This window comes from Ursus maritimus, unplaced genomic scaffold, assembly GCF_017311325.1.
Source record: "Ursus maritimus isolate PB19 unplaced genomic scaffold, ASM1731132v1 scaffold_15, whole genome shotgun sequence".
NCBI lineage: Eukaryota > Metazoa > Chordata > Mammalia > Carnivora > Ursidae > Ursus > Ursus maritimus.
In genome coordinates, this window is record NW_024423897.1 from 21,820,370 (window position 1) to 21,832,998 (window position 12,629).

Sequence of the window (12,629 nt, forward strand, 5' to 3'; positions counted from 1 at the left end):
ATTTCCTACTAGAGAGGGCCATTGAGAACTGGCCCTGGGTGTCAAGGCTTCCAAGAGAAATATTTGGGAGATAAAAGAAGAGATGGCACCAAATGCAACATCATGTGGTTTCTGTTTTGACACATTCAAAATGTCTCATCCATGGGACCCCACACACATAAAACAGAGCTAGCTTTGTGTGCTTAGATCCAGTAAGGCTTTAAGGAGGGAAGATCAGGATTCCTCCAAGGCCTACGTTGAGGTAAAAAGGCTCAGTGTGAGTCTCCTCTGCGGAACAAAGAGAAAAGCTAGCCTACGTGTTAGTGGTCAGTCAGTCACAGACTTCTGGAAGGGGTTATCAGAGCTACGCCAGCCAAGTAGAAACCAAAGTCCATTCACTCAGCCCAGTTCTAGGATCTTGCTTTCCGGTCACGGTGGAAAGAAGAAATGTATCATTAACAGCACAATGACTCTTCAGCATCTGACCTTGGAAGAGAGAGCAAGCATTTGAAGAATCGAGACACTCCCTGGAGAAAGGAGGAGGAATTAAAAACAACAACAACAAGAGTACTTAACATAAGAGAAAGTAGTTGTCTGAGGCAAGGGGAAAAATAAAGCAGTCACAGAAGTGGACACCCACTCTACTTCACAGTCTACATGCTAACAAGTCCAGTCCTAGAATTTCACGGAACTCCTGAGTTGGAAGAAAACCTCAAACTTTATCTAGTCCAAAGCTCTATCCAACACAATAATGTAATCTATACCATTTCCAAAAGCAACTGCCCAACGACAATTATCTCCAGTGACATGGACCTCCATGCTCCTTGCTGCAACATGAAAGAGCTCTTATTCTTTGAAAGTTCTTATGCTCACCCAAAAACCACTCCCCTTTTGGGACTTGCATCCATTGGTCCTTGTCGTATTCTCTGGAATATTGCAGAAGAAACAGAATCTGCCTTTAAAATAGACAAAAGACAGCTCTGAGCACTTCAAGCTGCCAGAGAGATGAGGCTGAATGAACAGCTACATGGTTTAAAGGGAAAATAAGGACTCAACAGCAGGTCATTATAAATGGCACAATCAGAAAACAAAAGAAGAGAGACTTAATACCGGCATCATAACAGCCTCTTCTTCATACAGCCTCCACCCCACAGTCTCAAACTCAGAGCAAAAGACCATCCTTTGTGTCCCTTTACTTCCTCCACAAAAACATCTTTAAAGAAAACATACTCTAAATGTACAAGTTAATTACTGTAGACTAGGCTCTCGACAAGAGTCAAGAGGGCCTTGATCATGTTTAAAGTAATTAGAGACAGTCAAAATCATTTTCAGCTGTCAACATTTAGATTGAAAATATAGAGATAAGAAGACAGAGGAGGATTTCATGGTAACCTAGAAATACGTGAAGTAAGGAGACTGCTTCCTGGACAACTGGATTAACCCTTGTCGCAAGGCGACAGTAATGTACACAGGGGAAAACTCACTCGGATTAGAAGACAAACAGAGCTAGATGCACAGAATGTCAGAGCAGAAAACGTCCTTAGGGATCCATCACTGTACAGGCTGGGAAACCTAAACCCACTCCAGGATGGGAGTCACCCAAGGCTGCAAAGCAAGTGTCAGAGTTAGAACAAAATCCACCAATTCCCCAATCTCGGTTCCTTCCATTACCCCATGCTGCTATCTCATTTCAGCAAGCCTCAAATGACTGCATCCAAATAACCAACATTCCCCAAATGAGACAAGTTACTGAAAAACTACAGCCCAGGGCTTTACATTCTTCAAGTTAATGCCAGGGCTCTCCACAACCCCTGCTGGGAGCCAGCCACCTACCCTCCCAGGAGCATATTCCCAATTCCTTTTTCATATTTCAGCACCATTTACACAAAATTGCAGGACGGTATAAGGAAAACCTACAGAATGATGAGGCTGCAGAAAAAATCCTGAACACTGAAACAGGGAACCACACCCAGAGCCAAGCCAATCCGAGAGATGGAGAATGCGGAGCTAAAAAAGGGAGCGCCAGAAGAGAAGACAGGAAAACGGTGCCTTTTCACGTGTCAAGTCGTCCGCAGGAGGCAGTGTGGGGAAAAGCGAACAGCTGCTGGAGCGTGGGGAGACTTGGATTCTAGTCGCAGGGATGCCACTAGCTCACTGGGTGACCTTAGGCAAGCACCGAGCCTCTATTTCCCCAACTGTCCTGGAAGGGGGTTGCACCAGATGACTTCCCAGGGCGGGGGGAGGTCCCAGTTCTGGTATTCTCTGACCCAAAGACCCACTATTCGCAAGTCCCCAACAGGGCTCCCACAGAGGGCGGTGACTTGCCCGAGGAGACTGGGCTCCTTTGGGAAGCGTGGAAGAAGCCCTGCCTGATCGTCTGGGTGACCCTTCGCACCTCGGTACCTCAGTTTCCCCACCTGTCAAACAGCAAGAGGAGGTCAAGGGAGACAGTGCCTCCAGTTCGCCTCATCCCGGGGGGGTGCCCGCATCTTACCGCGGCTGAGGCGGCGGAGCCGAGGAGACTCGGACCCGCACCCCAAGCCGGTCAGTGCCTGACCCGGAGCATCCGCTGCGCCCCAGAGGAAGGCGACGTGGGTCCCGCCTGAGGCGGTGACTTGCCCCCAGCCCCGACCCGTCAGCGCGCGGACTCACCCCTCGAGCTCCGGCTCGGGCTCCGCTCCGACTCTGGCTCCCGCTTCGGCGCAGCCCACCTGTCCTCGCCTCAGCGCGGAGCCCCAGCCATCCCCCTCAGCTGCCGGGACCCGCGGCTTCCGGGCCTCGTCACGTGATCCGGGAGCCCGAGCAGGAGACCCGGATCACGTGCTCCCGCGCGCGGTGGCTCCCCTCCAGTCACGAAGCTCCGGAGCCCGGCGCCGCAGCACCACCTGGCGACCTGTTGCTGCCACTGCAGTCAGGGCCGTGCTCCGGGGGTCCGGGGCCTGGGGCAACTGGGCGGGGCGTTGATCTCAGAGCGCGGCCGGCGACTCCCGTCAGCTCTGCCCCCTGAGCTCTGGGCTCCTGTCTACGCACGCGGTGTTTTCCTTAACACGTCGCGGGGAGCATGTGTTGCTTTTATAATTTAAAAAGATGCATCTTTTAGAAAATCACCCAGTCAGGTTTTTCGAACCTTACACAAATTCATTCGTGGTTGCTCCTGGAAATGGGACTGTGAGGTAAGGCAACATTATCTTTTTAATATATTTAAAAATTTAAGTAACATTTTAAAATGGATGGCAACACTTCAGTATGTTGGAGGCGTACGTGTTATCTAGCCTTCTCTTACCTCCTTCTCCCTGAATTTTTCCTTTAAAAATTATGTAACTAAAAAATAAATAAATAAAATTAAAATTACATAACTACTCAGACACAAAAAAGAATAAACCACTGATACAGCTACAAGATGGATAAATCTTAAAATAATTATGCTGAGTAAAAGAAGTTAGGAAACATATTCCACTTATCTCATATACTAGATGTTAAATAATCTTCAGTGATAGAAAACATATCAGTGGTTGCCTGGGAGTGGGTGGGGAGGTCAGGAGAGGAGAGATTATGAAAAGTTGTAAGGAAACTTTCAGGTGACAAATATTTTCATTACCTTGATTGTGGTGATGGTTTCACAAGTGAATATAGATTTTAAGTTATCAAATTATACACGTTCAATACATGCAGTTAAAATAAATACATAAAATTTTAAAAATATATGCAGTTTATTTTATGTCAATTATGCCTCTATAAAGCTGATAATATAGTAAAAATTATATAATACACGAATATATTCTTAGTATTAGAAATGTTAGACAATATGTAAGTATATAAATAGTGAAGATTTCCCTTCTCCCAAATTCACTCTCTTCTCCAAAGAATTACAGTTACCAGCATGTGAGTGTTGTTCTCTATACCCTATAATTATGTATTTATAGGAATATTTGTATAGAGAGATATACAGAGATTTGTGGTGTTAAAATCTAGAATCATGAATAACAGTACTTACTTTTACTCTTCACTGTCTATACTGTCTAAATTATTTTATAAACATACATTACTTTTATACATACATTTAAAATCTTTGTATGTTCTAGAACCTGTGCATATGTTTTTAAAACTATACCCCAGTTGGTTCATTTCACCAGGGAAGAGAAAAAAACGCAGGTTCACACTCAGTTTAAATCGGAAGGGCAGTGAGTTCATTCCATCCCTGGAAGAACCCACCAGTTCATTTCTGGGTGGCAGGAACTATGCTTGGAATGCTTCTGAGCCCATGTCACCTCCATTTCATTGATTCTATGGCCCTTTCTAATGTCTTAGTCAAGAAAGCCAGATCCTATGAGAACCACAGAACTCTCTGTTGGAATTACTGATGCAAGTGGGAATTTGCCTTCCCCAATTTGCTCCTGAGATGCATTGACTATATAAGGATTCTTTGTTATACCTGGCCACCACAGTCTTACTAGAGAAATGAAAAAAGGTCGCATCATTTTCAGATACTGTTAGGATTCGATCAACCTTATCATTAGGCAGTCCTAATTAGAAATTAACACGATTATATCTCCTTCCAACTATATATATCTCTACCTCTGCTTCCACAGTTTACTCAGAAATGCAAATAAAGTTTATATGAATACATAAAGAAGCACTTTAACTCTTTTACTCTTAGAAAACTATGCAAAAACAAAAAGGAAAAACTTTGAAAACTCTATTTTCAGCAAAGGTAGAAGATAGAATCCACAGGTACCAAAATACGTGTAAAGGCTAACAAAAGCAGCTGAGATCAGACAGGTGCTGTGAAGGAGAATGGAACAGAAACTCAGAGAGAAGTTAAGGGACCCAGTGGGGGCAGATCTCAGAAATGCACCATTGAAAACACTCTTCCTGAAGATGAAGAGCTCACTTAGAGCTGCAGGGCTCTATTTCTTTTGTTTGCAACAGTGGGCATGGAAACAGTTCAGCAAAAGCTCTCCTGAATCTGGTTTGGATTAGGGAAGCAAAGATGAGGATGACAACAAGAATCACAGGTATGAGCCATATTTACAAGAAGCAATTGGTCTGTGGCAGCAGAACAGAAAAGACTGGAAATACACTTGTTGGTGAGGATGTAGAGCAACTGGAAGTCTCATCAGCTGCTGGTAGGAGTGTACAATGATGCAACCACTTTGGAAAGCTGTCTGACAGTTTCCTTTTTTACGAAGTTAAACACGTAACTCTCCTATGATCCAGCGATTCCACTCCTAAGTATTTACCGAGGAAAAATCAAAATGTTTATCCACACCAGGGCCTGGACTAGGGTGAGGGAAGCGAAGTGACTCAAGTGGGAAATTTAAGGAGGCACTCACTTTCAGAATTGTACAGGTGCAGGGTTGGTACTTACATGAGCCCAAGAATGAGTGCCTCCTTAAATTTTGTGACCTAGGTTTCTTGGCTTGCCTCACCTTTGTCCAGGCTGTTGTCCACACAGACTTGTATTTTCACAGCAGACAGCTCAATAAAGCTAAATTAGTAAAAACCCACATATTTATCAATAGGTGAACTGATAAGCAAACCATGGCATATAGAGCAGAAAGGAACCATTGATATATGCAAAAATGTGGATGAATCTCATTATGCTCAATGGAAGAAGCCAGACACAAAAAAACTGCATACTATATGATTCGATTTATATAAATTTATAGAATGAGCAAGACCAAGTCTAGTAACAGAAAGCTGAACAATGGTTGCTTGGGATGTGTGGAGTGGGGATTGGATTCAAAGGGACACAGAGAACTTTCTGGAGTGACGCTAATATTCTATTTATTGATTGGGATGCTGGTTATGTGGGTTTATACATTTGTCAAAAGCCATTACCTGGACAATTAAAATATGTTAACTTGATTGTAAATAAATTGTACCCCTAAAGGTTGGTTTTAAAGTGTTAATGACTAACATAACCTAATAAAAAATTATTTAAAAAATAAAATAAAGTGTTAATGAGATTACCAGACATCCAAGGAAAATCTCTAAGATAAAAGAATAATCAAAGAGTGATAAGTTGTTGCAATCATGACATGAGAAGAACAGCAAAAATGCTGCTTTTAAAAAAATATTCTGAGGGGAAAAAACAGCTCTTGGAAGTTAAAAATGTAATGACTAAAATGAAGAATCAAATGGAAGAGTAAGAAGATAAGGATAAGGAAATGCATTATTTTTCATTAATAAATATTTATTATCTCTGTGCTGGGCCCTGGGACTAGAACAGTGAACAAAATAGACAAAAATCCCTGCCCTTGTGAAGCTTACATTTGAGTGAGGGGAGATAGACAACACAAATAAATAAGTAATATACATACCATGTCAGCAGGTATACCTGTTATGGAGAAAAATCAGGAAAGTGGGAGAGGGTGTCTGGAGGCAGAGAGGAGGGATTTCAGTCTCTTTAAATAGTCAGGGAAGATACCACTGGTGGTATCTAAACAAAGCCCTAAAGTAGGTGAGGAAACAAGCCCTGTGCATTTCTTTGAGAAGAGCATTCTGGGCAGAGAGAATAGCAAGGGCTAAGGCCCTAGGAGGGAATGTGCCTAGCCTATTTGAAAAGTTAAAAGGAGGTCAGTATGCATGATACTGTATATAGAAAACCCTAGAGACTCCACCAAAAAACTACTAGAACTGATAAATGAATTCAGTAAGGTCACAGGACAGAAAATCAATATATAGAAATCTGTTGCATTTCTCTACACTAATAATGAAGTAGCAAAAGGGAAATTAAGAAAATAATCCCATTTACAATTGCACCAAAAAGCATAAAATACCTAGAAATAAACCTGACCAAGGAGGTGAAAGATCTGTACTCTGAAAACTATAAGACATTGGTAAAAGAAATTAAAGATGACACAAAGAAATGGAAAACCATCCCATGCTCATGGATTGGGAGAACAAATATTGTTATTTGTTCCTATCAAAATACCAGCGGTATTTTTTACAGAACTAGAACAAAAAGTCCTAAAATCCTAAAATTTGTATGGAATCACAAAAGACCTCAAATAGCCAAAATAGTCTTAAAAAGGAAGAACAAAACTGGAGGTATCACAATCCCAGTTTTCAAGATGTACTACAAAGCTGTAGTAATCAAGACGGTTGGTACTGGCACAAAATTAGACACATAGATCAATGGAACAGAATAAAGAGCCCAGAAATCAACCCAAGATTATATGGTCAACTAATCTATGACAAAGGAGGCAAGAATATCCAGTGGGGAAAAGATAGTCTCTTCCAAAAATGGTGCTGGGAAAACTGGAGAGCTACAAGCAAAAGAATGAAACTGGACCACTTTCTTATACCATACACAAAAATAAACTCAAACTGGATTAAAGACCTAAATGTGAGACCTGAAACCATAAAAATCCTAGAAGAGAGCACAGGCAGTAATTTCTCTGACATCTGCTTGTAGCAATATTTTTCTAGTTCTGTCTCCTGAGGCAAGAGAAATAAAAGCAAAAATAAACTTTTTGGGACTACATCAAAATAAAAAGCTTCTGCACAGCAAAGGAAACAATCAACAAAACTAAAAGACAACCTACTGAATGGGAGAAGATATTTGCAAATGATATGTTCAATAAGGGGTCAGTATCTGAAATATATAAAGAACACATCAACTCAACACCATTTAAGAAATCCAATTTAAAAATGGTCAGATAACATGAACAGACAGATCTCCAAAGAAGACATACAGATGGCCCACAGACTTATGAAAAGATGCTTAACATCACTCATCATCAGGGAAATGCAAATCAAAACCACAATGTGATATCACCTCACACTGGATAGAATGGCTAAAATCAAAAACACAAGAAACGACAACTGTTGGTGAGAATTTGGAGAAAGCAGAACTGTCATGCACTGTTGGTAGGAATGCAAACTGGCACATCCACTGTGGAAAGGCTCTTCAAAAATTAAAAATAGAATCACCATATGGTCCAGTAATTCTACTACTGGGTATTTACCCAAAGAATACAAAAACACTAATTTGAAAAGACATATGCACCCCTATGTTTATTATAACATAATTTCCAATAGCCTAATTATGGTAGCAGCCCAAGTGTCCATTGATAGATGAATGGAAAAAGAAGATGTGATGTATGTGTGTGTGTGTGTGTGTGTGTGTATGTATATATATACATATATATATACACATATACATATGCATATATAATGGAATATTACTCAGCCGTGAAAAAGAATGAAATATGGCCATTTGTGGCAACATGGATGGATCTAGAGGATATATTGCTAAATGAAATAAGCCAGAGAAAGACAGATACCATATGATGATTTCACTTATATGTGCAATTTAAGAAACAAAACAAATGAACAAAGGAAAAAAGAGACAAGCCAATAAACAGATTCTTAACCATAGAGAACAAACTGATAATTACCAAAAGGGAGGTAGGTGAGGTGATGCGTGAAATAGGTGAAGGGGATTAAGAGCACACTTACCATGATGAGCACTGAGTCATATATGGAGGTGTTGATTCACTATACTGTACACCTGAGACTAATCCTGTACTCAGTGTACATTAACTATACTGGAATTAAATGAATACAAGGAGGTCAGTGTGGCCATAGCAGAGTATGCTACTGGAAAAAAAGTAAATTAGGTCAGAGCAAGAACAAGTGGGTGAAAGCTCTGTAAAGCTCTGTGAGCCATTTTAAGGACTTCGCTTTTACTCTGAGTTGAATGGGAAGATACTGGAGGAATTTGAGCAGAGGAATGCTGTGATCTGACTTGGGTTTAGAAGGATGCTCTGTCTGTTGGGTTGATATAGGCAAGGGCAGAAGGGGGAGACCAGTCTGGAGGCCGTTGCTATAATCTGGAATAAGAGTGTGGTGATTTGACAAGAAAAACCACAGTGAAGGTGGTGAGAAGTGGTCGGTTTCTGAAAATATTTTTATGGTAGATTGGAAATGTCAAATGTCGATGGATAGGAAATGGACTATGAGAGAGGGGAAACAAATATTTTGGCCTGAACCACAGGAAGAATATGCCGCCTTCTACTAGACCAGGAAGACAATGGCAAGAGCAGGCCTCTAGGGATCAGTGAGTCCGGTCCCTCACCCTTTGGTAGAGGAATTGAGGAAAGAGGCGCCCAGAGTCACACACACATCATGTGTCTCTTCACTCCAGCTTCCGAGCCCTTGGCCTCCACCTCATAAAAGGACAATAAAATAACAGAGAATGATCACATTTTGTTAAGAAAAATAAAACAGGGTGCATATACACACAACACAGTCTGTATACGTATCTGAATTACATGAATTTAAGATAGCAGGATATGAAAATAGTAGTAAAGTTCCACTTTGTATGCAGACTTTACAACATTAGAATCCCACCCAAATCTAACATTCTACAAAGTATCTCATAATAGCCAGACTGATGCTCAGAAGGAAGCTATAATTTGTGTTACACTGTTACTGCCACACAGTGGCCACCTCGGCTGGGACACAGAGGTCCCCACCCACTCCTGTGAGAATCCAGAAAGAAATGCCACTGGTCACATGGAACTTCCGTGGGTGGTATGGGTAATTATTAGCTGTAATATAAGCATTCATCATCAGTATAATTTAAAATGTTCTGTAAGCCATAACAATACAATTCAAGGATTCGTTAAGTGGCACAAGTGCTGAAAATTAATTTTAAAATCCTTAATTTGGGTATATTAGAAGAGATAAAATTTCTGTAACAAAGACCAAACACCATCATGACATGACACGCTGATGACTAAGGAGAGTACATCCCATCAAGTAAATGAGAAACAGAGTGGAAATGAAAGGCAGCAATGAAAGCAAGGACCCTGCTGAGTAAACAAATATCAGCCTAAGTATGTAGGAAAAGTGCTGGTGCCCAGTCAACACACTGTAATGTGCCTCTTTGCCAAGCTATTGCGTTTTTGTTTTTTTTATGATCCCAAAGGCAGTAATGATGATAAGATGTTTACCTCTAATATTTCTATGGTAAACAAAGTATGTTTAAAGAAGAAAAATATGCCACAAAGCTAAGAGACTTATGCACTCTGGAGTACCAGAGAAAAATTGTGCAAGCTCTTCAAAAGCCCCTCCTATGAGTCCAGTAGGACTGTTGTGCCACCAATGCCAACACTCTGATGCCTGGGAGAGCATTTGAGGGAGAGCATTTGAGGGACAGCAAATTCTGCAGGCACAGAACTGGGAGGCATATGTGAAAAGATGGCAAGGGGTCCATCAGTCTGACAACCTGAATTAACCAGCGGGATTACAATGACAGGAGCATCAATCATGTGCGTGAGCCCCAGCTATACTCATTGGAACCAAATGCTGCTCGCACAGGAGGGCATCGCAAGAATAGACTTTAAACATATTGTTTTAAGGTAAGGAAGACTTTCCCAATGGTGTTTGATGGCCAATGGGGTACCATAAATGGGTTATAGGGTGCTGAGGTATTGATCCTGCTACCCCTTGAAGCAGCCAGGCAGGTCCTAAGGTGGCTGGAGCTCCTGAGACAGTTACCTCTAGCCATAAGCAGGCTTGTTCTTTTATCTTGAGGATCTATAAAATGCTATCACTTTCTGCATGTGTTATAATATAAAAAGAGATGGGGAAACACTGGTTAAGTAGGGTGTTGTATCGTTTGAAATGGAGACACTTTTGAGAATGAAAAGAGTTGTATTAATATTTGCATCAGGACAATAGGCATATAGTGGGACTGTCCCAGGGAAACTGGGATGTATGGTAGAGAAGGCAGAATTATGGCCCCCAGATATGTCCACATCCTAATCTGCACAACCTGAGAATATATTATCTTGGATAGCAAAAAGGACTTTGTAGATTTGATTAAATTAAGGATCTTGAGGTGAGGAGATTATCCTGGATTGTCTGGGTGGACCTAATGTAATTACAAGGGTTCTTAAAAGAGGGAGGCAGGAAGGTCAGAGAAGAGAGAAGATGCTATTCTACTGGGTTTGGAGATGAAGGAAGGAGCTACATGCCAAGGGAACATGGGAGGCCTCTAGAAGCCGGGAAAACAAGGAAGCAAACTCTTCTTAGAGCCTCCAGAAAGAACAGAGCCTTGCCAACATCTTGATTTTAGGACTTCTGACCTCCAGAACTATATGAGAATAAGTTTGTGTTGTTTTAATCCACTGTGTTTATGGTAATTTGTTGCAACAGCAAAAGGAAACCGATACAAATATTTATAATTTACAATAAATTTCTATTTATGCTTATATAATTTCAAGTTACAAAGGTAAATAATAACTAAAACAGGTATAAATTTTCATCTAACATCATATTGATAAGTTGAAAGATATTAAAGTATATCATACAGAGAGATGGAAAACTAAAGAACTGGAACAAAAAACTGATTTAAAAAAGTTTAGCCCCAGAAAGAGGGACTCGGCATGGAGAGGGTTAGATAAGGAGACTCTAGTTTTTTTATTATAAATACTTTGGTTAAAAAACTAATAATTTAACCCTGCCTGGGCACGTATATTTTATTTTGAGTTTTAATTTTTAAAGTAAGCTTGTGTTGGGGGAAGCCTCCAAGAGCTTATTGAGCTCAGGTTCTCCAAAGCTGTAGCCCCCACTCTTACCTGCTCACAGATTCCACCTCACCCACAGACCCTCCCCTAACCTTTTACTCTCCAGCAGCCTCCTTGGCACAAGACAGGACCAACTGGTAGGTCCTCCTGAAATAAGGCAGGAGAAAGCACTGTTGGACGAGGAATATTCCCAGGATTGGGCCCAGGCACTTTAAGAGATCTGGAGAACACCCTCAAGCCCCATCTGTAGGGCGGGCAGACCTTGGGTTTACCTCACAATGCTAACAAAGGGCCTGGTAGAGCTTAGAAGAGAGAAAGGCCTCCTGTTGCTACTGAAAAAGCATTGGCATAGGAGCCCAAAGGAAAAGGCTGGGGCCAGCTCTGCCATTGACTAGCAAGTTCCTTTCGGTCTGGGCTTCAGCTTCTCACTAATGAAATGAATAGGGGAAGGAAGTTCATCTCCTAAATCTTCCAGCTCTGTGAGTCCTTTACCCTGCTTCAGCTGTCTTCCTCCTTCCAAAGATGACTGGGCGGGTCCTAGGTCAGCCACAGAGTCATCAGTTATCACACCTCAGAGTTTCAGAGTTTCTTTGACATGGTCTGCTACAACCCATTCATTTTACACATGGGAAATCAGCCGCAGAGAGACAAAATTATTTGTTCAAGGTTACACTTGGTAATAAGTGTGAGAACCTCTAGGTTCTCCTATGACTCCTCACTTAGACCCTAGTGTTCCGTGGTTATCATTTGCCATATGAAGGCACAGAATGGTACCTGTTTAATATGCAAACAAATTGTATCTGAGTTCTTAAAAAACCCAATATAAAATGCCATTATGGAAAAAAACATAGCAACAACCGTATATAAAAGATGAGTGGTTATATTAGTTTTCTATTGCTGTGTAGTAAATTATCACAAGCTTAGTGGCTTAAAATAACTTACATTTATTGTCTCTTGGTTTCTGTGCATCAGGAGTTCATGCATAGCTTAAATAGGTCTTCTGCTTACAGGGATCGCAAGGCTGCAGGCAGGTGTTAGCTGTGCTGCATTCTCATCTGGAAGCACAATTGGCAAAGAATCTTCCTCCAAGCTCACTCAGGCTGTTGG

General features: G+C 41.3%; 1 protein-coding gene across 5 annotated transcripts in view; it reads right to left on the bottom strand.

Moving 5' to 3' along the window:
- Positions 1-2,766, bottom strand: part of SLC36A1 (solute carrier family 36 member 1) — a 136,361-nt gene extending 133,595 nt beyond the window's left edge. For 4 of the 5 annotated variants that reach the window (XM_008692478.2, XM_008692481.2, XM_008692482.2 and 1 more), the window contains exon 1: positions 2,632-2,766. The gene's annotated coding sequence lies outside the window, so the exon portion shown is untranslated. The remainder of the gene's footprint in view (positions 1-2,631) is intronic. The other variant, XM_040630389.1, reaches the window with a different exon arrangement.
- Between the last annotated feature and the right edge of the window lie 9,863 nt (positions 2,767-12,629).